Source organism: Bos indicus, chromosome 4 (genome assembly GCF_029378745.1).
Source record: "Bos indicus isolate NIAB-ARS_2022 breed Sahiwal x Tharparkar chromosome 4, NIAB-ARS_B.indTharparkar_mat_pri_1.0, whole genome shotgun sequence".
In the NCBI taxonomy this organism is placed as follows: domain Eukaryota; kingdom Metazoa; phylum Chordata; class Mammalia; order Artiodactyla; family Bovidae; genus Bos; species Bos indicus.
Window position 1 is genome coordinate 93,362,285 of NC_091763.1, and position 27,918 is coordinate 93,390,202.

The window sequence follows — 27,918 nt, forward strand, 5'->3', positions numbered from 1 at the left end:
TATTTGCAAGGCTTCCCCAGACAGCCATTTTGCTTTTTTGCATTTCTTTGCTTTTTTGCATTTCTTCATAAATAGCTTTATGGAGATATAATTCATATATGGTACAATTCCCCCACTTAAAAGTTCCAATTCAATGATTTTTAATAGATTCACAGATACGATACGTACAACTGTCACCAATTTTAGAACAATTTTCATCACCTCAAAAGAATCCTCATCCCCTTTAGCTATCATTCCTCTCCCCAAGCCCTCTTGTCCCCACCCCAGCCCTCAGCAACCACTAACCTATGTTATCTATATGGAGATTTCCCTATTGCGCAGATTTCATGTGAATGGAATTACGTATTTATGTAGCCTTTTTTGACTGGTTTCTTTCACTTGGCCTGAGGTTTTCAAGATTTATCTGCACTATAGCAAGGGTCAATAATACTTCATTCCCATTCAGAGCCTTTGCTCATTTTAAATTGGGTTATCTTTTTCTCTCTTTCTTTCTTCTTTTTTTATTTTTAGGGTTATCTTTTTTATTACTGAGTTATAACAGTTCTTTATATATACTGGATACAAGTCTGTCTTTTTTAAAAATCTTTTTATTTTGTGTTGGGGTATAGCCTGTTAAAAATGCTGTGATAGTTTCAGGTGAACACCAAAGGGACTCAGCCGTCCATATACATGGATACAAGTCTCTTATCCCATATGATTTGCAAATATTTTCTTCCACTCTGTAGATCATCTTTCACTTTCTTGATAATGCATGCTGAATATTTGCACCGCTCAAAACTCATATGTTGAAATCATAATGTTCAATGTGATGGTATTAGAATGTGGGGCCATTGGAAAATGCTCAGGTCAGGAGACTGCAGCCCTCGTGAATGGCATTATGCTCTTATAAAACAGACCCCCCCCCCCCCCCCAGCTCCCTAGTCCCTTCTGCCATGTGAGATCCCAACAGGAAGTCTGCGACCCAGAGAAGGGCCCTCTCCCAACCATGCTGGCACCCTGATCTCAGACTTTCAGCCTGCAAAACAGTGAGGATTTCTTTTTTTTTTTTAATAAGCTGTTCAGTTTGTGATAGTTTGTTATAGCAGTTTGAATGGACTAAGCCAGTGTCCTTTGAAGCGCAAAACTTTTAAATTTTTATCAGAGTCCAATTTGTCTACTTGTTGCTTTTGCTCTTTATGTTTTTTGGTGTCATTTCTAGGAATCTTTTGCCAAATCCAAGGTCATAAAGATTTACCCCATGTTTTCTTCTAGGAATTTAATAGTTTTATATTTTACCTCTTATAAAGGAAATCAGTCCTGAATATTCATTGGAGGGACTGATGCAGAAGCTGAAGCTCCAATACTTTGGCCACCTGATGTGAAGAACTGACTCATTAGAAAAGGCGCTGATGCTGGGAAAGATTGAAGGCAAGAGGAGAAGGGGACAACAGAGGATGAGATGGTTAGATTGCATCCCCAACTCAATGGACATGAGTTTGAGCAAGACTGGGAGTTGGTGATGGACAGGGAACCCTAGCATCCTGCAATCCATGGGGTCGAAAAGAGTCGAACATGGCTGAGCGACTGAACTGAACTATATAAGTTGGCCAGCCCCAATGATTGTTCTCTTGCTCCCTGTTCATCCCATGCTTGACCAGTCCACGCCTCACCTACACCTTACTCAACTGAGTGACTTTCCCTCTTAATCACAGAGCCTAATCAGTAAATACTTATATTGTCACCCTGCTTATTTAACTTATATGCAGAGTACACCATGAGAAATGCTGGGCTGGATGAAGCATAAGCTAGAATCAAGATTGCTGGGAGAAATATAAAAAACCTCAGATATGCAGATGACATCACCCTTATGGCAGAAAGAGAAGAAGAACTAAAGAGCCTTTTGATGAAAGTGAAAGAGGAGAGCAAAAAAGTTGGCTTAAAACTCAACATTCAGAAAACTATGATCATGGCATCCGGTTCCATCCCTTCATGGCAAATGGATGGAGAAACAATGGAAACAGTGACAGACTTTATTTTGGAGGGCTCCAAAATCACTGCAGATGGTGACTGCAGCCATGAAATTAAAAGACACTTGCTCCTTAGAAGAAAAGCTATGACCAACCTAGACAGCATATTAAAAAGCAGAGACATTACTTTGCCAACAAAGGACTGTCTAGTCAAAGCTATGGTTTTTCCCGTAGTCATGTATAGACGTGAGAGCTGGACTATAAAGAAAGCTGAGCCCCGAAGAATTGATGCTTTTGAACTGTGGTGTTGGAGAAGACTCTTGAGAGTCCCTTGGACTGCAAGGAGATCCAGCCAGTCCATCCTAAAGGAAATCAGTCCTGAATATTCACTGGAGGGACTGATGCTGAAGCTGAAACTCCAATACCCGGAGTTTGGCCATCTAATGTGAAGAACTGACTCACTGGAAAAGCCCCTGATGCTTAGAAAGATTGAAGACAGGAGAAGAAGGGGATGACAAAGGATGAGATGATTGATTGGCATCACCGACTCTATGGACATGAGTTTGAGTAAGCTCTGGGAGTTGGTGATGGACAGGGAGGCCTGGCACGCTGCAGTCCATGGGGTCAGAAAGAGTTGGACACCACTGAGTAATTGAACTGAACTGAACTCCCCTTGGCCCCAGCTAGTGATCGTCCTAATCTTTAGATCAGAACTATCTCCACTATGATAGTTTCCTTGGCAATTGATGAGCCAAACTGATATCAATTCCCCCACAACTGGAAAACTCCCTCTTCCTGTGGTAGTGAAGACTACTCCCTTATCCTGCCTGCTATCTGCTGCCTGTGGTGGGGTGTCACTTGAGCTCCCTCATCCATTAAACTCCTGATGTCTCTGTCACCGATTCCTGGATCTTTTTTCTGATCTTGAAGTTGGGCAAGTACAGGCCTTGCAGGCCAGTGGGATGCAGCCCAACACATCCATTTTGAGCTAATTTTTGTATGTCCTATGAGAACTTCATTCTTTTGCATGTGATTTTTTTTTTCACAATAAGAATGGAAGCCTTTACCATATGAGCCAACAATTTCATTTTTTGCCCCCCCCCCCCAAAAAAAAACTGAAAACAGGAACCTAAAAACTTATTTGTATACCCATGTTCTATTCTTAACAGCCAAGGGATGGAAGCAATCCAAATGTCCATTAACAGATAAATGGGTAAACAAATGTGGTATACACATACAGTGGAATATTATCCAGCCTTAAAGAGGAATTCTGACACATGCTACAACATGGATGAATTTTGAGGACACTGAGCTAAGTAAATTAAGCCAGTCACAAAAGATAAATACAGTGTGATTCCACTTATGGGAGTAACTAGGATAGTCAAATTCATAAAAACAGAAAGTAAAATGATGGTTGCCAGGAGCTGGGAAGAATGGGGAGTTGCTTAATGAATACAGAGTTTCAGTTTTGCAAGATGAAAAATTTCTGGAGATTGGTTGCACAATGATGTAAATATAGTTAATGGTACTGTTCTGTACCCTTAAAAATGGTTAGGATTTTATGTCATACATTTTTTTTTACCACAATAAAAATAATTTAGAAATGTTTAAAAGTTTTAGAAGACCTCAGAATTTGGTCAAAGGAAGCCAATTAGTGTCGAGATTTAGCTAGAGCTAAGTACGCGTCCTAGGTTTAATTTCTGAAAATGTTTTTATTACCTTTTAATTATCCTGTAGGGACCTCTCTGCTCAGAGAATCATCCTGGTCTCCAGGCCAACAGTAAACAGTAAGTGAGACAAAGGAACAGACCGCATGACTCTCAGTGTGTTTCTGTCATGCCATGGGAGCTCTTCCGGGTCATCACCTGCTGTGTTCCAGGATTTAGAGTGCATTCTAAAATACCACTCAGCACTGGTGATGGATTAAGCTTTACTAGGGAAAGAGAACTCTTTCGAGGCTGGGGCAACAAGCAAAGGGAAAGCAGAGAGGTGAGCTGGGGTAGCGTGCTCTGATGGATATAGAGTTCTACCTTGTTTTCACAGGGCTGATGGACTATGATGGAGTGAGTTAACAAATTTCTGACCAAAAAAGATGGCTGGAAAAACAGTTTTTGGAGTGTACCATTCCCTGCTGCTGCTGCTGCTGCTGCTGCTGCTGCTTAGTCATTTCAGTTGTGTCCGATCCCATGGACTGTAGCCTGCCAGGCTCCTCTGTCCCTGGAATTCTCCAGGCGAGAATACTGGAGTGGGTTGCCGTGCCCTTATCCAGGGCATCTTCCCGACCCAGGGATCAAAGCTGGGTCTCCTGCATCGCAGGCAGATTCTTTACCACTGAGCCACCAGGAAAGCCCATACTATTCCCTGACCCGGGTTCATATAACAACAAATGTTCAAAGGCTCAGAGCATATTTCAGTTCATTTTCAGTTCAGTGTGATAATCTTGTTCCTGTGCTACCGTTTCACCTCCTTTTAGTAACAGGTTCACCATGCCCTCAATGTTTACCACGGAGGGAAAAACACAACAAACAAAAATCACCAATCAGAATTTTTAACAAGAGAAGGGCCAGCAGCAATAGACTCTATCACAAAGAGAAAACAATGATGAAGCTATTTCCCAAACAGCCTGAAAGTTTTTTCTCTCCCAGAAATAGCAGCCTAAACAATTTTTGGCAAATCTCCAAGTTTGGCAAATCTCATTCCAAGAATAAATAATGGCAAAAAATTGCCTATGCTTGCATGCGTGAGTGCTCAGTCACATCAATTGTGTCCGACTCTTTGTGACCCCGTGGACAATAGCCCGCCAGGCTCCTCTGTCCTTGGAATTCTCCAAGCAAGGATACTAGAGAGGGTTGTCATGCCCTCCCAGGGGATCTTCCCAACCCAGGGATCAAGTCTCCTGCGTTGTAGGCAGATTCTTTACCACTGAGCCACCAGGGAAGCCCTACCTGTGTTTACCATGTGCCGAGAACTTATCTAAGAATTTTACATACATTACCTCATTTAATCATCACACCAACCCTACACGGTGAGCACTCATTTTATGCCCCTTTTATATCGGAGGAAACTAAGAAGAGGTGGCAAGAATACACAGAAGAACTGTACAAAAAAGATCTTCATGACCCAGATAATCACGATGGTGTGACCACTCACCTAGAGCCAGACATCCTGGAATGTGAAGTCAAGTGGGCCTTAGGAAGCATCACTACAAACAAAGTTAGTGGAGGTGATGGAATTCCAGTTGAGCTATTTCAAATCCTGAAAGATGATGCTGTGAAAGTGCTACACTCAATATGCCAGCAAATTTGGAAAACTCAGCAGTGGCCACAGGACTGGAAAAGGTCAGTTTTCATTCCAATCCCAAAGAAAGGCAATTCCAAAGAGTGCTCAAACTACCACGTAATTGCACTCATCTCACATGCTAGTAAAGTAATGCTCAAAATTCTCTAAGCTAGGCTTCAGCAATACATGAACCGTGAACTTCCAGATGTTCAAGCTGGTTTTAGAAAAGGCAGAGGAACTAGAGATCAAATTTCCAACATCTGCTGGATCATCGAAAAAGTAAGAGAGTTCCAGAAAAACATCTATTTCTGCTTTATTGACTATGCCAAAGCCTTTGACTGTGTGGATCACAATGAACTGTGGAAAATTCTGAAAGAGATGGGAATACCAGACCACCTGACCTGCCTCTTGAGAAATCTGTATGCAGGTCAGGAAGCAACAGTTAGAACTGGACATGGAAGAACAGTCTGGTTCCAAATAGGAAAAGGAGTACATAAAGGCTGTATATTGTCACCCTGCTTATTTAACTTATATGCAGAGTACATCATGAGAAACGCTGGGCTAGAGGAAGTACAAGCTGGAATCAAGATTGCGGGGAGAAATCTCAATAACCTCAGATATGCAGATGACACCACCCTTATGGCAGAAAGTGAAGAGGAACTAAAAAGCCTCTTGATGAAAGTGAAAGTGGAGAGTGAAAAAGTTGGCTTAAAGCTCAACATTCAGAAAACAAAGATCATGGCTCTGGTCCCATCACTTCATGGCAAATGGATGGAGAAACATTGGAAACAGTGGCTGACTTTATTTTGGGGGGCTCCAAAATCACTGCATATGGTGACTGCAACCATGAAATTAAAAGACGCTTACTTCTTGAAGTAAAGTTACGACCAACCTAGAGAGCATATTAAAAAGCAGAGACATTACTTTGCCAACAAATGTCAGTCTAGTCAAGGCTATGGTTTTTCCAGTGGTCATGTATTGATGTGAGAGTTGGACTATAAAGAAAGCTGAGCACCAAAGAATTGATGCTTTTGAACTATGGTGTTGGAGAAGACTCTTGAGAGTCCCTTGGACTGCAAGGAGATCCAACCAGACCATTCTACAGGAGATCAGTCCTGGGTGTTCATTGGAAGGACTGATGTTGAAGCTGAAGCTCCAATACTTTGGCCACCTGATGCTAAGAGCTGACTCATTTGAAAAGACCCTGATGTTGGGAAAGATTGAGGACAGGAGGAGAAGGGGATGACAGAGGATGAGATGGTTGGATGGCATCACTGACTCAATGGATCTGGGTTTGGGTGAACTCTGGGAGTTGGTGATGGACAGGGAGGCCTGGCGTGCTGTGGTTCATGGGGTCACAAAGAGTCGGACAGGACTGAGTGACTGAACTGAACTGAAGACATAAAGGGCTTCCCCCGTGGCTCAGTGGTAAAGAATCCACTTGCAATAGAGGAGTTGCAGGAGACTCTCCTGGGTCTGGAAGATCCCCTGGAGGAGGACACGGCAACACACTACAGTATTCTTGCCTGGAGAATCTCACTGGCAAAGGAGCCTGGCGGGCTGCAGTCCATAGGGTCGCAGAGTTGAACACAACCTAAGCAACTTAGCGCGCACAAGGTCCCGATAGGAAAACCAGGATTGGAACCCAAGCTGTCTGTCTCAGAGTGTGTGCTTTTAACTATCGCATTAAACAGAACTGAAACACTGGGCTGAATTCTGCAAGCGCCTCAAGTGTGCACTGTCCTAGGACCTGGGAAGAAGTAGGGAGAGAAGCACCAATAAACGTGGCAGGAGACAAGGTGTGTCCTGTGATAGAGTCAAGTGGGACAGGAGATGTTGGAGAACACAGTGAGGGTAGAAGAGCAAGATAAATGGGGAAGGGGTGTGGAGTCCAGTTGGGAGGGAGCTTTCAGGGTGAAGAAACAGTGACATGACAAAATGAAGTAACAGAGAACTGTATAGTCCCTTGGATTCTTTTAAAATAGCTTTGAAAAGTTACTGAAAATCGCTTAGTTGTGTCAGACTCTTGGCGACCCCATGGACTATGCAGTCCATGGAATTCTCCAGGCCAGAATACTGGAGTGGGTAGCTGTCCCCTTCTCCAGAGAGATCTTCCCAACCCAGGGAATGAACCCAGGTCTCCTGTATTGCATGCAGATTCTTTACCATCTGAGCCACCAGGGAAGCCCAGTAAATTGTACATATTTAAAGCATATAATTTGATAAGTTTTGATTTACATATATACTCATGAAACCATCACCACAGTGAAGATAACAAAAATAAACATCATCCCCAAGTTTCGTTGTACCAAATTTGTAAACCCTCCCTTTCTGTACCTCACCCTAGACTCTCCCTGCTTTCTGTAACTATAGATTATTTCACATTTTCTAGAATTTTACATAGTCTACAGTATTTACTGTTTGGTCTAGTTTCTTTCCCTTTTCACTTGGTGCAGTTATCTTGAAACTCATCTGAATTGTTGTGTATGTTAATCATTTATTCCTCTGATAAGGGACTATATCTACACTATGTAAAGAACTCTTAAAACTCAATAATAAACGACAATCCAATTTTTTAAATGAGCAAAGGATCTAAATAGACATTTCTCCCAAGAAAATACACAAATGTATATAGAAGATGCTTAACATCATTAGTAATCAGGGAAATGCAAATCAAAACCACAATGAGATACCACTTCTCACTCACTAGGATGGCTATAGATAAAGTCAGATAATAGGAAGTATAAGTGAGTATGCAGAGAAATTGTAACTCATATACATTGCTGGTGGGAATGTAAAATGCTTCCCTGGTGGCTCAGCTGGTAAAGAATCTGCCTGCAATGTGGGAGACCTGGGTTCGATCCCTGGGTTGGGAAGATCTCTGGAGAAGGGAACAGCTACCCACTCCAGTATTCTGACCTGGAGAATTCCATGGACTATTAGTCCATGGGGTCACAAAGAGTTGGACACAACTGAGTGAATCTAAAATGGTGCAACTACTTTGGAAAACAGTCTGGTGGTTCCTCAAAAAGTTAAACAGGGACTTAGGATTTGACCCAACAATTCCACTTCTACATTTATACCCCCCGCCAAAATGAAATATGTGCATATGTCTTTTACACAAATGTTCATGGCAGCATTATTCATAATGAAAGTGAAAGTCACACAGTTGTGTTTGACACTTTGTGATCCCGTGGACTATATCCTGCCCTGCTCTCCTGTCCATGGAATTCTCCAGGCAAGAGTATTGGAGTGGTTTGCCATTCCCTTCTCCAAGGGATCTTCCCAACCTGTTGATCGAACCCAGGTCTCCCATTGCAGGCAGATTCTTTACCAACTGAGCCACTAGGGAAGCCTATTATTCATAATAGCCAGTATATGGAAACAACCCAAATGTCCACCATATAATGAATGGATTAATCAAATGTGATATATTCATATGATGAAATATTGTTCCGCCATAAAAGGAATAAAGTACTGGTACATGCTACAACATGGTTGAACCTGGACACATTATGCCAAGTGGAAGAAAGACACATACACACAAAAACAATATTACATGATTCCATCTCTTAACGAAATGTTCTGAATTGGCAAAGATATATATAGAGAAAGTAGATTAGTGATTGCCTGGACTTGCAGGCAAAAGTTGAGGGGAAATTGAAGGTGTACAGCTTTTCTTTGTGGGGTGATAAAATGTTCTCAAGTTGATCATGGTGATGGTGGCACAACTCTGTGAACAGAGTCAAAAAACTTTTGACTTTCATACATTAAATGGGTGAATTTTAAGGTATGTGAATTACCTCTCTCTCAAGCTGTTACCAATTTTTTTTTTACTTTTTATTGGTGATTAGTATTCCATTATATGAATATACTGAGGTTTTCTAATCAGTTTACCTGTTGATGGACTTCTGAGTTGTTTACAATTTTTCGCTCTTAAAAATAAAAGTGCTATGTACATTCACACGCTTTGTGTGGACACATACTTTCTTTCCCCCAGGTTAATGGATAGGAGTGAAATGGCTAGATCGTATGGTAGGTGTGCCTAACTTTTTAAGAGACGACCAAACTGTTTTCTAAAGTGATTGTACCATTTTGTACTCCCATTACAATTTATGAGAGTTCCGGTTCCTCCACAGCCTTGTCAACTCTTGGTATGATCAGCCTTTTTAATTGGGCATTCTAATAAGTATATAGCAATATCTCTTTGTATTTTTTCTCTTTCTGATTTCAATTTGCATTTCTTTAATGACTAATGATGTTTAGCATCTTTTCATGTGCTTATTTGCCATCTTTATATCTTCTTGAAAATATCTGTTCAAAATTTTTTGCCCACTGAAAAAAATTGAGTTGTCTATTCTTATTATTGAATTTTCAAAGCTCTTTATATTTCAGACATTAATCCTTCATCAGATATGTGTTTTGGAAGTATTTTCTCCCAGTCTGCAGCTTATCTTTTCATTTTTCTCACAGTGTCTTTTCAAGAACAGAAGTTTTAAATTTTGATGAAATCCAATTTATCAAAATTTTATTGATTGTGTTTTTAGTGTCTTATTTACAAAATACTTGTCTAATGAAAGGTCACAAAGATTTTCTCCTATGTTTTCTACTAGTAGCTTTGTAGTTTTAGATTTTACATTTAGGTCTATGATGTATTTTGACTTAATTTTTGGTATGAGGTATAGATGAAAATTTATTGTCCAGTCTCATTCATTGAAACAACATCATTTCTCCATTAAATTGTGTCTTTGGATATTTTTCAAAAATCAGTTCCACATATACACAACACATCTACATATAATTTTATAAGAAGTCTTAAAATTCAGTAGTCCTCCAACTCTATTCTCTTTCAAAGTCATTTTGGCTATTCTAGGTCTTTTGTATTTCCATAAGAATTTTAAACAGCTTGTCAATTTCTACAATTGCTTTTTCTGTAGAGCGGAGACAGAATATGGCATATTAATGAAAAACCCAGGGCTCTGCAGTCAGTCTGCATAGGTTCAAGACCCAGACTTACCTCTTCTTAGCTGCTTGACTTTGGGCATGTTACCCAACTTCTTTGCAACTCCACTTCTCATTCATAAAGCTGAAGTAAGAATATTAACAATCTCATGGGATTGTGATGGGGCTTAAATGAAACACTGCAAATATTGCAGGGATGGAAAATACAGGCAGACAATGGGCAGATCATGTATCTGACCCACAGCAATCACTCCAGGAAGCCAAACCACAGCCTCTGCAAGAACTGACCCAGAACAGTCAGGATTTGGTCGTCATGACTGCAAACGTCTCTCATATTTGCCCTGGCTTCAACTCAGGACCAATCAGAGAAAGCCACATTTGCTCTCCAAACCAATCACATAAGATACCCCATTGTTAGCCCACCTCCAGCCTTCCTAAGCCAACAACCTTCTCTCAGGGTTTCCCTGAAGCCTTCCCCATTCTGACTACACATTTTTTCCACTCCCCTGCCTGCCTTTGACTCTGCCAAATGCACCTGATGGTGGTTGACGCCCTGGCTATAGCAAAGCTCTGAGTAAATAGCTTCTTCTGCTTCTCATTTGGGTGATGGTCGGGAAGATCCCCTGGAGAAGAAAATGGCAACCCACTCCAGTGTTCTTGCCTGGAGAATCCCATGGACAGAGGAGCCTGGTGGGCTACAGTCCATGGGGTCACAAAGAGTCGGACACGACTGAGCGACTTCACTTCACTTCTTCACTTCATTTATTTTTACAGTGCTTAACATTGTGTTCACAGAGCTTAATCAGTGCCCACTAAATTTCATATAAGCAGCAGAATTGTTTTGTCAAATGAAGTTTTACACAGAATCCAAATATATATAAAACAGGAAAAAAAAAAAGTTTATTTTATTTAAGCCAGTCAGTAACAGTGGGACTTTGTGGTGATTAAATGGGGATAAAGGATGACAGTTGCTGACGTGGTATTTAAACACACACACACACAAACACCCTGATTCACACTCTTAGTTAGTTAGTGCTAGTTGCTCAGTCGTGCCCGACTGTTTGCGACCCCATGGACTGTAGCCCTCCAGGCTCCTCTGTCCATGGGGTTCTCCAGGCAAGAATACTGGAGTGGGTTGCCATTCCTTTCTCCAGGAGATCTTTCTGACCCAGGGTCTCGCGCATTGCAGGCAGATTCTGTATTGTCTGAGCTACCAGGGAAGCCCCCAGTTCTCACTAAAAGAAGTTGCAAATGATAACAGGTTTTTTTTTTTTTACTTTTAAGCAGGTCACTTTACAATCAAACATTTGTAGAACTCCCACAGCACTTCAAAACTCTAGGGCTCTCAGAAAAATGAAGACTACTAGTGTGAGCTCAGGGTTCAGGGTCTTAAATTACAAGGATGATGCAAACCAGCTGGGTAATCTTGGGCAAGTCAACTGAAGTTCGTCTGTTTTGTTTGCTGCTGCTGTTAAGTCGCTTCAGTCGTGTCCGACTCCGTGCGACCCCATAGATGGCCTCCCACCAGGCTCCTCCGTCTCTGGGATTCTCCAGGCAAGAACACTGGAGTGGGTTGCCATTTCCTTCTGTTTTGTTTCTTTCACCGTAAATTGAGGAGGCTGAACTAAACAAGAACTCAGCATTCAGTGTCTACCATTATCTTCGTGTAGTGCAGGGGACTCTGTGTGTGTGCCTGTTTAAAAAAAATTCAGGTATCTGGCCCAACCAGTGGATCTAACTCAATAAATCTGGGGTAGGATCCTGTCTACATTTTAAACAAGCACCTAACTGATGATGGTTATGCTAGTGATCCTTGTGCATAATTTGAGACACAAATGAATAAGTGATCTTTTAGGTTCCTTCTGGCTCTGCTTTGTGTGATTTATATGGAGTTGGAGGGGAGAAGTCACAGAGCTAGATCATGGGGAAGGGGGAAAAGAGGGAAAGGGGAGGGGAAGATTGCTCAACAGTTAGGGAAAATGTTGATGGGAAGTCTTTTCAAAAAAACCTATCGTAACAATATTCTTCTTTTGAAAGTCCCCATGAAGCTGGTCCATAGAGACTTGGACTCTGCAAGGAGTTGTTGCAAAGACTGTCCTCCACTAAAATGCAGGAAAAAGCACTCCTGAACTTCCCAGCCCTGTGCCCTACGTTTGAATACACCAGAGAGTAATTACAACGTGAAAAAAATGCTTCTTTGCCCTCCAACTCCTCAGCTTCCTGATAGCTCGCTTGGGGCAGGGCGGGCCAAAGCAGGATTTGCCCATTTGGGTGCCTCAAAACCAGGTTAAATCCAGGCCATTTCGCCAGAGCTCAGAGCAAAAATCCTCTCCATTCTCCAGTTGAGACCCCAGCTCAGTGTAGCAACACCGCCCTCTTGCGGCGGAGAACGGGAGTCCGCCTGTTGAGGAGAACAAATGCCAGGGGCGATACCGCCCGAGAAGGCCCAAAGTTCTCCTGGGTCAGAGGGAGCAGGTAAGAGAAGGAAGAAAATAAAGATATCACCGTTTTTCCTCATTGTCTCTTTCTACTTTACAATTCCTTTCTGCCTCCCCAAACCAGTCCTCCCACCAACTCTAGTATTATTTGCTCAGTCGTGTCTATTTGTGACCCCATGGACATGTGTGTCTGCCCTGCCAGCTTCCTCTGTCCATGGGATTCTCCAGGCAAGAATACTGGAGTGGGTTGCCACGCCCTCCTCCAGGGGATCTTCCTGACCCAGGGATTGAACCTGGGTCTCCTGAATTGCAGGCAGATTCTCCTTGCCCTCTATTAATAATTTATTTTCCTAATGCTTTGCAGTATACAAGGTGTTTTCACAAACATCTCGTGTGGTCCATTCTCACTTCCTTTCACATCATCCGCCACCTAATTCCAGAATGAGAAGGGAAAACTGAAAACTAACAACCTATGTAAACGCTCTTCTTGTATTTTGTGTAAGGGTGAACCTGACCTCCCCTTATTCTTGAATTGCCGGACTTTGTATCGGACTTTGGCCCCTCTAAGAGCCCACTGAGCGACTGAACTGAACTGAGAACTGAAGAGCCCATTAACTTTTTCCTGCTGTGTGGTCACAAACGGAGCCTTAAACATGCCAGGACTTTTCTCCACAAGGAGATAAAACAAATCATATGACCAAAGCAGCACAAGCCTAAGTACACAACTATTTTTTAATTTCAGCACTCTTTAAAATTAGTCAAATTAAAATGGATATAGAAAAATGCACAAATATTAAGTGTATGTGTGCTAAGTGGCTCAGTTATGTCCGACTCTTTTTGACCCATAGACTGTAGCCTGTCAGGCTCCTCTGTCCATGGAATTCTCCTGGCAAGAATACTGAAGCGGGTTGCCATTTCCTCCTCCAGGGGATCTTTCCAACCCAGGGATCAAACCTGCGTCTCCTGTGGCTTCTGTATTGGTAGGCGGATTCTTTACCTCTGAGTCACCTGGGAAGCCCTATATATAGGGAGTGGGAAATATATATATATATATATATATATATATATATATATATATGTAGGAAAATGGCAACCCACTCCAGTATTCTTGCCTGGGAAATCCCATGGAGAGAGGAGCCTGGTAGGGTACCGTCCATGTGGTCACAAAGAGTTAGACATGACTGAGGGGACTTAACACACACACACACATATAAACTTATAAGTATGTATGTATAACTGAATCACTTTGCCATTTACCAGAAATTAACACAACATTATAAATAAACTATACTGTAATTAAAAAAAAAAAAAGAATGCTTCTGTGAACATTCTTCTACATAGCTTCCACATAGCTTTTGGGAAATAAAAGTCCACATTTCTGTTGGCTTTATAACTAAAAGTGGAATTGCCTGGTCGTGGGATTGATTTCATTGACACTGCCAAACAGATTTTCAAAGTGTTGTAGGTGCTAATTTACATTCCCACCAGCAATGTTTGAGAGCTTCTGTTGCTTCGTGTTCTCGGCAACGTTGGTATGTTGCTTTTCATGTTAGTCATCCTAGTAGGGGGGTGATGGTATTGCCTTATAATTTAATTTACATTTCCCTGATGACTAATGAAGTTGAGCACCTTTTCACGAGCTTATCAGCCATTTGATTTGGCTATCTTCTTTGGTCAAGTGGCCTATTCAATGCTTTTAGGCAAACAATTTAAAGCCGAAATGTCCTTGTACTGACTGAGAAGAGCACTGTTCAATAGTATTTCATCCCCTCAAAGCATGTACTGTCCATGGGCTACACTGAAAGATGGTCCTTACCTTTGTGTGGTATTTACATGATGTCATTTGGTTAGTACAAGCTCTCTGAAGAGTAGAAGGTTGTGCTCGTTTTACAGAAGAGAATGTTGTGCTTGTTTTACAGAAGAGGAAGCAGTTTCTGGGAGACTGTGAATTGCTCAAAATAAGTGGTAGGATCAAGATCCTTGACCAAGGTTTTGCTGTTTCCTGGTCAAGTGCTCATTCTACTACAATAGTTTAATCTCCCCACCTGTTTTAACAAATACTTTGCATTACTGCCCCTCTTTACCATGATGAAATTAAATCTATGTATAATTTCAAATGATAATCAGTATGCTACTCCCGTGGTATAAAGGAGAAATAAATGAATAATGGTTTATAGTAAATAATTGCTATTAATATAATTACAGATAAAAATAACAATCTAACCATAGTATAATTGCAAATGAAATGCTTGAGTAAAACTATACTAGAACATGTAATGAAATAATAGATGCTTAAAGATTAGCTATAAATTCAAACAGCCACAAATAGGGATAAACACAAGTGGCTGTAGTGACAACTCTAATTCACGTGTTGCTGTCCCTGACATGATTTTCCATATGGGTGAACAACTTGAGACAAAATTCTGAACAAAACAAAGTACAATCAACCCTTAACTCACATAGTTGTCGTATTCCTGAGAAATTCACTGTATTTTTAAACCATGTAAAAAATATTTTTTGCTTCAGTGCAAAAGAGAGTTAGTTGTTAGACTCAGATAATTATGGACAGCCGGATGAATATTGATTCATTCAGAAGTTGGACAAGATGCAGGACACATCTTCATTCTGCAGGACTGTCACATTCATTGCAGGATAACGTAGCAGGCCTAGCCATTCCCTCTAAATGGCAGTTGCTGCTGCTGCTGCTGCTAAGTCGCTTTGGTCGTGTCCGACTCTGTGCAACCCCATAGACGGCAGCCCACCAGGCTCCCCAGTCCCTGGGATTCTCCAGGCAAGAACACTGGAGTGGGTTGCCATTTCCTTCTCCACTAAATGGCAGTAGAGTCACTCAATCATGGTGACAACACGAAACTCCTTGGAGTGGTACTGCTCCTACTGAGAACAGTACACCACATGTTCTGTACCGCACAGGCCCAGCCTGAAATATGGAATGTGACCCCAAAGCTCGGCTTTAGGCTGCTGAAGACCTGAGTTCAGCAGAGAGCTATTCATTCTGTAAGACCCTGAGCCAGTCACATAACATCTGTGAGCCTCTTACCTCCAGCAATGGGGCCGGCCTCTGCCTGCCACAGCAGTGACAGCAGTTGCTATGTCTCCTGTGAACTTGCGGCAGGCTATATGGAGATGGCCTCCATCCCTCACACCCCATCACTCAGCCCTCCAGTCCACCAACCACCTCGCTTTGCACAGTTAACCAGTTACACCCACTCCAATATTCTTGGGGCTTCCCTAGTGGCTCAGATGTTAAAGAATCTACCTGCAATGTGAGAGACCTGGGTTTGAACCCTGGGTCAGGAGGATCCCTTGAAGAAGGGAATGGTAACCCCCTCCAGTATTCTTGCCTGGAGAATTCCATGGACAGAGGAGCCTGGTGGGCTACAGCCCATGGGCTCGCAAAGAGTCGGACACGACTGAGTGACTTAATGCTTTCACTTTCTGCATGTAGTGCTTTTTTTGTTTTTGGCTATGCTCTGTGGCTTTTAGGATCTTAGGGCAGAGTCCTGACCACCAGGGAATTCCCATGCATGTAGTGCTTTTTAAAATTCGTTTTGATATTCATTTATTTGGCTGCACTGAGTCTTAATTGTGGCAGCAGAGATCTTCAATTTTTGTTGCAGCATTTGGGAATTTTTTTTTCCTCTTTTTTAAGCTGTGGCATGAGAATTCTTACTTGCAGCATGTGGGTTCTAGTTCCTGATTAGAGATCGAACCTGGGCCCCCTGCATTGGGAGCATGGAGTCTTAGCCACTGGACCACCAGGGAAGTCCCCACATAGTGCCTTTGATCTTTCCAGTCCTGTTGATAAATACATTCAGCAGTAGATGGTATGGAAAATATTAGCATATCTTTCAAAAAGAAGTATCAAAATACAGGTCTCTTGCCTCAGTAGAAAATACTCCTCATAGCCTTAGCTATGAGAAAATACACTAGTTGACACTTTCTCAAGTCTAAATGAATTACCTCATCCTGGCCAAAATCTTGGTAAAAGTAACACCTTTCCATTGAGATTCCCAACTGCAGGCCTTGCTAACACATGCCTTTTTGAAATTGGTGATAATTGGCCTGCTTGAAAAATAGAAATCAAACTACTGAGGGATATCACAGCGGATTCAAAAGTATTACTGGAGCTTAAATTCAAAGCCACCGGGTACAGCATACAAACATAATGTAAATATATAAATTATACTGGCGTAGAGATTGTTTGGGCTTTTCTTGCAACTCAGTGGTAAACAACCCACATACCAATGCAGGAAACGTGGGTTCAGTCCCTGGGATGGGAAGACTCCTGGAAGGAGAAGGAAATGGCAACCCGCTCCAGTATTCTTGCTGGGAAATCTCATGGACAGAGGGACCTGGCAGGCTATAGTCCTTGGGGTCACAAAAGAGTCTGGTATGGCTTATCAATTAAACAACAACAACAATAGATTGTTTAAAAATTAACATAAGCTTATGCAAATATAAAATTAACACGTCAAAGGTTTTATTGAACTTATGATTAATGAAAAAACCAATAGGATGTTAAAATTCAAATGAGAATTTAACACTCTAGACACTGTGTTTTTTACAGTTCTATGAACAGAATCATTTGCATAACTGTGGACAGGAAGTATTTGTATTTCTCTCAATTTTCTACAATTTAACTTCTACCTCTACAGTTCATAGAGTCGGTAAATGTTATGAAAACAAACGCAAACAACAACAAAAGCCAAACCTGGTATTAGTTTTCTCCTGTTGCTATAACAAATTACCAAAAACTTGGTAGCTTAAAACAACACAAGTTGATTATCTTACAGTTTAGTTGGAGTATCTTACAGTTGGAGGGAAGAAGTCCAAAATGGTTTTCACTTGGTTAAAAGGTATCAGCAAAGCTGTGCTCTTTTGGAAGATTCTAGTGGGGAGTCCGTTTCTTTGCTTTCTTCACCTTCTAGAGGACATCCCCACCCTTTGGCTCCTGGTCCCCTTCCTTTATCTTCAAGGCAGTAATGGTGGGTTGAGTCTTTTTCATCCTGCAGCACTCCGAGTTCTCAGACTACATTGTCACATCTTCTCTGACTCTCCTGTCTCCCTCTTTCACTATTTGTTTATTTATTGGTTGTGCTGGGTCTTTGTTGCTGCACATGGGCTTTCTCTGTTTGTGGCGAGCAGGGGCCACTCTCTAGTTGCAGTGCTCAGGCTTCTCATTGCAGTGGTTTCTCTTGCTGCAGAGCATCGACTGTAGGGTAAGCAAGTGTCAGTAACTGGTGCGTGAGGTTAATTGTTCCATGGCATGTGGTATCTACCTGGACCAGGGATCAAACTTGTGTCCTCTGCATTGCAAGGCAGATTCTTAACCACTGTACCACCAGGGAAGCCCTCCCTCTTTCACTTTTAAAGACCCTGGGGATTATCCTAGGCCCCCCTGGATACTACAGGATTGTCTCCCCATCCCAAGATCCATCGAAGGTACAAACTCCTAGGACAGTCAAATGATCCCTGAAGAGTCCACAAGAGACCACACCCTGTGGTCCACTGAAAGGATGCCAGATAATCTCTTTTGCCCTTTCTCTAGTCGTGGAAAATCTTTCCTGATGATGCCAAGGCTCATAACCAAGGTGACTATGCAAAACACAAAATCAGGCAGCCCTGGATCACGTCCCTGAGCAGGGAAGCAGCCACCCCTTCGATCAGGCCGCAGTCACTGTCCTTGCCCAGTTGCTTTGTCTTGTTTCCCTTGGCCTCTGCTAGCACTTGAATTTTCCAATCCTGGTTATTGATCAGATTCCCTTTCCTCCACCCTGGAAGAATAGGAACAGAGCAGAAACATTTAGTCTACAAACTGGGAAAAAGTTAGATGGTGGCAAAAAGAGACAAGAGGCATATATTAATACGAAGCCGAACCTTAAACACTTTATGGTTTTGTGACAACAGGCCTTGTCCCAAGGCTGGGGCAGAGAGTCGGTGTGTTAAAGAGTGGAGTTGTCTCTCCTCACTGCCTTCCTCTTCCCACCCATTTGGCCCTCATGGAATAAGGTAGAGCCAAGGATTCTTCTGTCATTAAGCCCAAGGTGGCCTCATGCTATTCATTAAATGGTCACAGTGAAATAGGAAGTAACCAGCCATTCTTGATCAATCCAGCAATTCTCAAATTACTCCTGCTCAAACTCCTGTTTAACACTGAATTTTCACATTGCCCAGTTAGTTACTCATCTCCTCTCTCCTAAGAAAATCCTCTTCAATAAATGACAGTCAACCAAGAGGGAATAAGAAACTGTCTGATGGAGGCCAGAAGGTCACTTCAGTCAAAGCCAAAGTAACTCGTTCCTTCCCTGAGCAAAAGCCACCTGAGCCTTTCTTGAGTGCAAAGCCCCAGGTCAGGCTCTGCTGGGAGTACGAATAAGTCCTGTCTTCAAGGAATGTCCAATCTGGGAGAGGGAGAGGTAAAGTTGAAGTCACATGTCCAAAAGCAAAGAAAGGAAAGGATTCCAGGCTAAGGGGACGGCCACAGGGTAAATACAATGATGTTGCCACGGAGGGTGCATTCTTGACTGGGAACTTCAAGTAGAAAGAAGTTCAACCTGTTTGCTCAAGCTCGGGAGAAATGGAAAAATGCCATGAGAGATGAGACTGAAACAGGGGAGGAGGATCAGGTGAATGCTTGTATGCCTTCAGTCATGGGTTGAGTCCTTCATTCAAGAATTTTATCTGTTACTTTCTGTGCACCTAATGCCAAGTCAAGCACTTCTAATGGCTTTACCTTCAGTAAGCCGCAGTCTTGGGAGGAGAAAGGCCTATGCAAATACTCTCAAAAAAGTGTTGTTGTTTTTGTTGTTTAGTCATGTCCAACTCTTTGCAACCCCATGGACTGTAACCTGCCAGGCTCCTCTGTCCATGGAATTCTCCAGGCAAGAATATTGGAGTAGGTTACCATTTCCTTCTCCAGGGGATCTTCCCCACCCAGGGATCGAACCTACATCTCCTGCATTGGCAGGCAGATTCTTTACCACCAAGCCACCTGGGAAATTCCCTCAGAAGAGAGATACATGCAAAAAGAGGTGTACTTTAAGCACTGAGCAAGAGACACACAAACTCTGCCCACAGGAGTGAGAAGGAGAAGGAAGCCCATTCAGAAGATTTTGCAAAGGTTGTATAATTATTAACATAATTCCTGGGTAGCAAGCAGGAGATGAAGAGCAATGGAGTGACAGCTCACAGACAGCTGGTAAGCAGCTCACAGTCTGCTTCATGCTCAGAATTGCTCTAAAGGCACAAAAAGCACATTCAGTCTAATCAGGTCCTTAATGGCTCTGTTCCCACTGCACCAAGACAGTCCAAAGCAGGGTTTAAATCCCACACAAATTCACTTCTCTCCTGCTCCATTTACCTGCCTCCTGCATCACATTCCTTGAATGTTTCTCTCTGCCCTGTAGCTCTACAGTCTAGCTCAGGATTTTGACCTTGGATTCACAGTCTGGCTGCAGCTCTTTAAATTGCTGATTCCATGAAAAACCTTAGGGTCACATCAACTGGCTCTCTACTGGTTACTCAGTAGCTAACTTGCAAACTCTGAGATTACCGGTCAGTCAAGAAGAAAGAGCTCCCGGGCACATGGCATTTGGTCAGCTTGGCTAACTCAGCATTGCAAAGAAAGTTTTTCCTTCCAGAGGTGAATTCCAGCTTGCACAACCAGTGGAGCCCACAGCTGGGAGCCCATAAGCACCACTGCCATCCTCCCCCAGTGCTGGGCAAGTCCACAGTGTTTTCCCCCTCACCTTCCCAACTACACTGAAGACCACGCAGTTTCGTGGCATCCTGCTGCAGCTGCCTAATTTTTGACCCTCCAGGCCCCAAAGATAATCAGTGATTTCTGTTTTCCTGCCTTACTGAGAAGCTCTGAAGTGGCCTGTGCCCCTTGTGCGGCCAGAAAGACCCTGTACAGATTCTTCACAGGATCATTTAGAATAAAAAAGACCCTAGCAGGCACTGGCTGATGACCACTGCAGCCAATGAAGAGATTAGTGAGCCTGTGTTTCATGGAACCTGTTTCCTGGCTCTGGATTTGCTCAATCACTAGATCGTGTCTGACTCTTTGCGACCCATTGACTGTAGCTCACCAGACTCTTCTGTCCATGGGATTCTCCAGGTAAGAATACTGGAGTGGGTTGCCATTTCCTTCTCCAGGGGACCTTCCCAGCCCTGGATTTCTTGTTGTTGCTTAGTCGCTCAGTTGTGTCCGACTCTTTGCGACCCCATGGACTTCAGCACGCCAGGCTTCCCTGTCCTTCACTATCTCCCAGAGTTTGCTCAAATTCATGTCCCTTGAGTCGATGACGCCATCCAACCATCTCATCCTCTGTTGCCCCATTCTCTTCCTGCCCTCAATCTTTCCCAGCATCAGGGTCTTTTCCACTGGTCTGAATTTGACCTGTGTGCAAATTTCCAGGAGGGGCTGAACATAATGATGCTATAAACCAGCTTGGATGCTGAAGGCGGTGGCCTTACAGGAATGGTGGTCCTGAAGGTAAGGCCCAGAAAGGCAAGCTGGCTAACCACCTACACCTGTTCACCAGTCTGGGCAAGCCTGGAATTTGGCTGGGGCCTGTCCAGAGCACAGAGCTCTGGGTGGATGACTGTAATTGTGTGCCTATGACCATAGAAACAGGTATCATTGACACAAGTTTCTAAGTACTGAGTTGGGCTTCCCTGGTGGTTCAGACAGTAAAGAATCTGCCTGCGATGCAGGAGACCCGGGTTTAATCCCTGGGTGGGAAAGATTCCCTGGAAAAGGGAGTGGCTACCCATTCCAGTATTTTTGCCTGGAGAATTCCATGGACAGAGGAGTTTGGCGGGCTAGAGTGCACAGGGTCACAAAGAGTTGAATACAACTGAGTGACTCTCTCTCTCTCTCTCTCTCTCACACACACACACACACACACACACACACAGGAATAGAGTCACCTTATCAAACAGAGCCAGTCCATAGGGTCCAAATTCCCTCACACCCAGACTTACCTGTTTTAACATGCTAGGGTCATGCCCTGAGACCTCAGGTGGCAGCCACTTCTTAACTACCTGCTGCTTGTCAGCACTGCTTACAGGCTTTGCAGTCTATAATTTACATGTAATTTACATTTAATTTACAGTAACAAGACCAGGCTCCCAGTCCCCCCTCACTTCCTGCTCCCTGCTCTCATCTAACCCCTCCCAGACTGCTGGCCAAACACCTGAGGAGTAAATAACACCTCATGGGGACAGTGGCTGTCTGTGTCATCACCTTTATGCCCACTGCTACTGATATTTGTATACACTGACCAGCACAGGAAAAGCACTGTGTATGCTCTTTATGGGCTTCCCTGGTAGCTCAGAAAGTAAAGAATCTGCCTGCAATGCAGGAGACCCAGGTTTGATCCCTGGTTCGGGAAGATCCCCTGGAAAAGGGAATGGCTACCCACTCCAGTATTCTTGCCTGAAAAATCCCATGGACAGAGGAGTCTGGCAGGCTACACACAGTACATGGGGTTGCAAAGAGTTGGACGCAACCGAGTGACTAACAACGTAATAACAGGCTCTTTATAAAAACTATTTTCATTACTGTTACGCTATATAGTGATCCCTAAATAGACAGTTTTTCAATTCTGGGACCATCTTTCTTCTAATTGTCAGTCGAACATCCCTCGTGTTTTGCCACGACTTCAAATTCAGCACAATTAACAAATCCCCTCCAAATCAGGTGTTTCCTTCCAACCACTCTACTTCTGTTACCATTCTCTCAGTCTTTGGTATTAAAACCCTGAGTCCCCCCTCCAATCCTTCCCAACAATCACAGCTCACATTTTATATGTTCCCTGATACCTCAGATTCTTTTTGAATGCTTCCCTAACCCAGCAGTTCTCGCCCTGGTTGTACATTAGAATTATTAGAGGAACAATTTTAAAATTACAGACATGGGCCTGGGGTGGCCTGGGGTCACCTCTCTCATGTGGTTGTGCAGATCATTCAGTGTAGCAGCGGGAGTGGGTGGTCGAGCCAGTTCATGTTCTGCCACCTAAGCCAGCGGCGCTGGCGTGAAGTTACGTTTGATGAGAGGAAGGGGAGCCTTTGAGTCCGCTCAAAGGCGCAATACAGACCGAGAAAGCCCTGGCCATCCTCTGAAATTCTGGCTCAGCAGACCTAGAGGTTTATATTTTAAATAGTTCCAGTGAAATAAAGACTTCATTCCTAAATAACTGCATCCACACTCTCTCTCTTTTTTGTGCTTTTATTGTCTTATATATTACATCTATGTATATTATAAACCCAGGAATACATTGCTATAATTATTACCTAAAGGGGCTTAGAGAAGGAGAGCAAGTATATACTACAGAGCTGTTATATTAACCTTCTGTTTCGCTCTTCTTGTTTCTCTTTATTTCTTCCTATGGATTTGAGTTTCTATCCGGGGTCATTTCCTCACTCCAATACAGCTCTGCTCCCACCTGCTTCCTTCATGCTGTTATTGTCAAATATGTTACACTTTTACATGTTCCAGCCCCAGCAATACAATCCTATATAAATAATTTTATGTCACTGCTTTTTAAAACAATATATAACTCAATACCATAAAATTCACCCTCTGATGACTATTAATGACTAGTGCTTGTTGGCCATTTCTGTATCTTCTGGGGTGAAATGTCTATTCAGATCCTTTGCCCATTGAGTTATTCCTCTTTTTATTATTGAGTTGTAGAATATTCTAGATACAAGTCTCATATCAAACACATGATTTACAAATATTTTCTCCCATCCTGTAGATTATCTTTTCACTTTCTTCATGGTGTTCTTTAAAGCACAAAAAGTTTTTAATTAAAAAAAGCTTGAAATTTTGATGATTACAAGTTATCTACTTTTTTTCTTTCATTGCTTGTGCTTTGGTGTCATATGTAAGAAATGGTTTCTATTTCAGTTTATGTCTTTCCTCTTGCATTTGGTTATGAGCTATAAAGGGAAATCGGGTCATGCCTTGGATATGTCAACTAGTGCTTTGCATAAAGTTTGGAGTTTTCCAATATTTCTTTGAATATTCTTTTCTATCTCTTTCTCCCCTCTTCCAGGTACTACAGTTACGCATATGCTCGTATGCTTGATGATGTCCCACACTTCTCCAAGGCTCTGTTCACTGTTATTCATCCTTGTTTCTCTTTGTTCTTATGATTGCATCATCTCTATTGATCTATCTTCGACTTCACTGATTCTTACTTCTGACAGATCAAATCTACTGTTGAGCCCCTCTAGTTAATTTTTCATTTTGGTTACTGTACTTTTTGACTCCAGAATTTCAATTTGAATCTTGTAGTTTTTATCCTTTTACTGATATTCTCTGTTTAATGAGACGTTGTCATCATAAATCCTCTAAATCTTTAGGTATGGTTTGCTTTAGTTCTTTGAACATATTTATAATGGCCTTAGGAAGCATCACTACGAACTAGACTAGTGGAGGTGATGGAATTCCAGCTGAGCTATGTTAAATCCTAAAAGATGATGCTATTAAAGTGCTGCACTCAGTATGTCAGCAAATTTGGAAAACTCAGCAGTGGCCACAGGACTAGAAAAATCAGTTTTCATTCCAATCCCAAAGAAGGGCAATGCCAAAGAATGTTCAAACTACCTCACAATTGCATTCATTTCACATGCTTGCAGGAGAAGGAAATGGCAACCCACTCCAGTATTCTTATCTGCAGAATCCTGTGGACAGAGGAGCCTGGTGGGCTGCTGTCTATGGGGTCGCACAGAGACGGACATGACTGAAGCGACTTAGCAGCAGCAGCACATGCTAGCAAAGTAATGCTCAAAATTCTCCAAGCCAGGCTTCAACATTATGTTAACCAAGAATTTCCAAATGCTCAAATTGGATTTAGAAAAGGCAGAGGACCAGAGATCAAATTGCCAATATCTGTTGGATTATGGAAAAAGCAAGAGAATTTCATCTACTTCTGCCTCATTGACTATGCTAAAACCTTTGTGTGGCTCACAACAAACTGTGGAAATTCTTAAAGAGGTGGGAATACCAGACCACCTGACCTGTCTCCTGAGAAATCTGTATGCAGGTCAGGAAGCCACAGTTAGAACTGGGCATGGAACAATGGACTGGTTCCAATTTGGGAAAGGAGTACGTCAAGGCTGTATATTGCCATCCTGCTTATTTAACTTAAATGCAGAGTATATCATGTGAAATGTGAGTTGGATAAACACAGCTGAAACCAAGATTGCTGGGAGAAATATCAATAACCTCAGATAGGCAGATGACACCCATCCTTATGGCAGAAAGTAAAGAGGAATTAAAGAGCCTCTTGATGAAAGTGAACGAAGAGAGTGAAAAAGTTGGCTTAAAACGCCAACATTAAAAAAACTAAGATCATGGCATCTGGTCCTATCACTTCATGGCATGTAGATGGGAAAACTATGGAAACAGTGACAGCCTTTATTTTCTTGGGCTCCAAAATCACTGCAGATGGTCACTGAAGCCATAAAATTAAAAGAGGCTTGCTCCCTGAAAAAAAAGCTGTGACAAACCTAGACAGCATTTTAAAAGGCAGAGACATTACTTTGCCAACCAAGATCCGTATAGTCAAAGCTGTGGTTTCCCTGGTGGCTCAGACAGTAAAGAATCTGCCTGCAATGCAGGAGACCTGGGTTTGATCCCTGGGTTGGGAAGATCCCCTGGAGGAGGACATGGCAACCCACTCAAGTATTCTTGCCTGGAGGTTCCCCATGGACAGAGGAGCCTGGCAGGTTAGAGTCCATGGGGTCGAAAAGAGTCGGACATGACTGAGTGACTAAGCAGAGTACAGCACATGGTTTTTCTAGCAGTCATGTATGGATGTGAGAGCTGGACAATAAAGAAGGCTGAATGCTGAAAAATTGATGCTTTTGAAGTGAGATGTTAGAGAAGACTTGAGAGTCCCTTGGACTGCAAGGAGATCAAACCAGTCAATCTTCAAGGAAACCAATCCTGCATATTCATTAGAAGGACTGATGCTGAAGCTGAAGCTCCAATACTTTGGCCACGTAATGTGAAGAGCCTGCTCATTAGAAAAGACCCCAGTGCTGGGAAAGATTGAAGGCAGGAGGAGAAGGGAACAACAGAAGATGAGATGATTGGGTGGCATCACTTACTCAATGGACATTAGTTTGAGCAAGCTCCAGGAGATGATAAGGACATTGAAGCCTGGTGTGCTAAAGTCCATGGGGTCATAAAGAGTCAGACACAACAAGTGACTGAACAGAAACAACAAATAATGCTTTGGAGTCCTCGTCTGCTAAGTGCACCATCCAGGTCCTTCAGGGCAGTTTCCACTTTCTGATTTTTTCGCCTGTGGATGGGTCACACTTTTCTGTTTCTTTGTATGTCTCATAATTTTTTATTGAAAAGTGGACATTTTGGATAATAGATTGTAGGAACAATGGATGCTGATTTCCCATCCCAGAGAGTTGTAGCTCTTGTTGTTTGCTTCATCATCATTTGCTTGTTTAATGGCTTGACTGATGCATTGTTTAATGTTGCAAAGTTTACTACCCCTCTGATGTGCAGCCTCTGATGTTCCTGCTCAGTTTCCCCTTGTTTTTATCTTTTAGCCTGGCTAACTGAGGTCACCCTGGATTGGCCTCAGCTACTTACTGGCCGCAGGTTGCACTTGAAGCTCCTTAGCCAGTTATATGTTTACCCTTTATCATTGGATATGTGTTTGGCTTGGAGGCTACTGTCACATTAAGGGAGTTTACTTTTTTGCCCCATGTTTGTCCAGATATAGCTTAGATATATGACTCTGATCAGATATCACTCTGATCACTCCTGATATGGTGCAGCCTTGGGCATGCTCACAGTCATCCCGACTGCCAGGTGTGAGTGTGATTTGACTTTTCTTAAAAAAATTATTTACACATTTATGGCTGCACTGGGTGTTCGTTGCTGCTCGAGGGCTTTCTCTAGTTGTGGTGAACTGGGACTGCTCTTCATTGCGGTGCACAGGCTACTCATTGAGGTGGCTTCTCTTGTTATGGAGCACCGGCTCTAGGCTCAGAGCCTCAGGGGTTGTGGCACACAGGCTTAGCCATCCCAGAGGCACGTGGGATCTTCCCAGACCAGGGATTGAACCCGTGTCCTCTGCATGGGCGGGGAGATTCTTAACCACTGGACCACCAGGAAAGCCCTGATTTTATTTTTAAGACTACTTTCCCAGGTGCTGTCCCTGGTCAGAGCAGCTTATTGTTCTGTCAGTGTCTGGTCAGAAGTTGTATTTGCGCCCCTTGTGTCATAAGGAGCCCTGTGTTAACAGCCAGTGTGTGTCTTGGGGAAGTTTTCAAGTCTACTCCATGCCCTGTCCCGAGTGTCCCTGAGTGGGAACAGCCAGGCATGTGTGCTCAGCCTGTCTGATCCCTAGAGTTAAACAGGCTTCCATGAGGGCGCCCCTTGGCTTCTTTCTCTTTCCCTGGTTCTCTATTAAATTTCTAGCCACAATGCTATTTTGCTTATATCATGGAGCTACCAGCTCCTCTTAATTGTTCTACGTCAAGACTCTGTTGTTTTCCACAACACCATTAGGCAGAATTCTCCAGGCTCTGTTCCAACACCGTCTTAAGCAGACTTCTGAAGCTCTTTGTCCTCAAGGGTTGCCTTCCTCCTTGGCAGAACCCACAGCATCAGAGCTGGGGGTGGGGCCCCTTTTTTCCTGAAGCAACATCCTGCTTTTCCAGTGGGTGGGGGTGGGGGTGGAAGCTACTGATCTTCTCTGCCTGCTCCTTCTGGTGTAGAACCCCCACTCTACGATGGGATTGGGAGAGGGGCGTAAGACTGGGGGCCCCAGTATTCTCAGCCTGCCATGCCTATAACAGAGAACTAGGGGAGGGAAATTCTGACAGTCTACTTCTCACAGGGTGAAATTAGCCACAGACTGGGAGCTGGGATGAATCTTCTTGTTAAAAGGAGAGCTCTCTGGGAGAGTTTCTATAACAAAAAGCTGGAAAAGGAAGGCTATGAGAATAATGGGTCATGGCTCAAATGCTGTAGACTCTCATCATTCTTCCTAAAATGTGGGTTTCTTGTACAGTAAGTCCCCTACATACGAAAAAGTTCCATTCCAAGAGCGTGTTCATAAGCCCAGTTTGTTCATAAGTCCAAAAAAGTTAGCCTAGGTACCCACTAACACAATTGGCTATAGAGTACTGTACTGTTATAGGTTTATAATACTTTTCATACAAATAATACATTAAAAAAACAAACACAAAAATAAAGAAAACATTTTTAATCAAACATACAGTTC

The 27,918-nt window shown here is 42.8% G+C and overlaps 1 protein-coding gene and 1 long non-coding RNA gene across 2 annotated transcripts in view; one reads left to right on the top strand and one right to left on the bottom strand.

Annotated features, from left to right (window-relative positions):
• The window catches only part of LOC139182758 (uncharacterized), a 28,486-nt gene extending 21,547 nt beyond the window's left edge, over positions 1 to 6,939 (top strand). Inside the window, exon 2 of the long non-coding RNA XR_011566310.1 lies at positions 1,287 to 6,939. This is a non-coding gene — a long non-coding RNA (uncharacterized lncRNA). The remainder of the gene's footprint in view (positions 1 to 1,286) is intronic.
• The window catches only part of TNPO3 (transportin 3), a 111,366-nt gene extending 100,933 nt beyond the window's left edge, over positions 1 to 10,433 (bottom strand). Inside the window, exon 1 of the mRNA XM_070788138.1 lies at positions 10,243 to 10,433. The gene's annotated coding sequence lies outside the window, so the exon portion shown is untranslated. The remainder of the gene's footprint in view (positions 1 to 10,242) is intronic.
• Between the last annotated feature and the right edge of the window lie 17,485 nt (positions 10,434 to 27,918).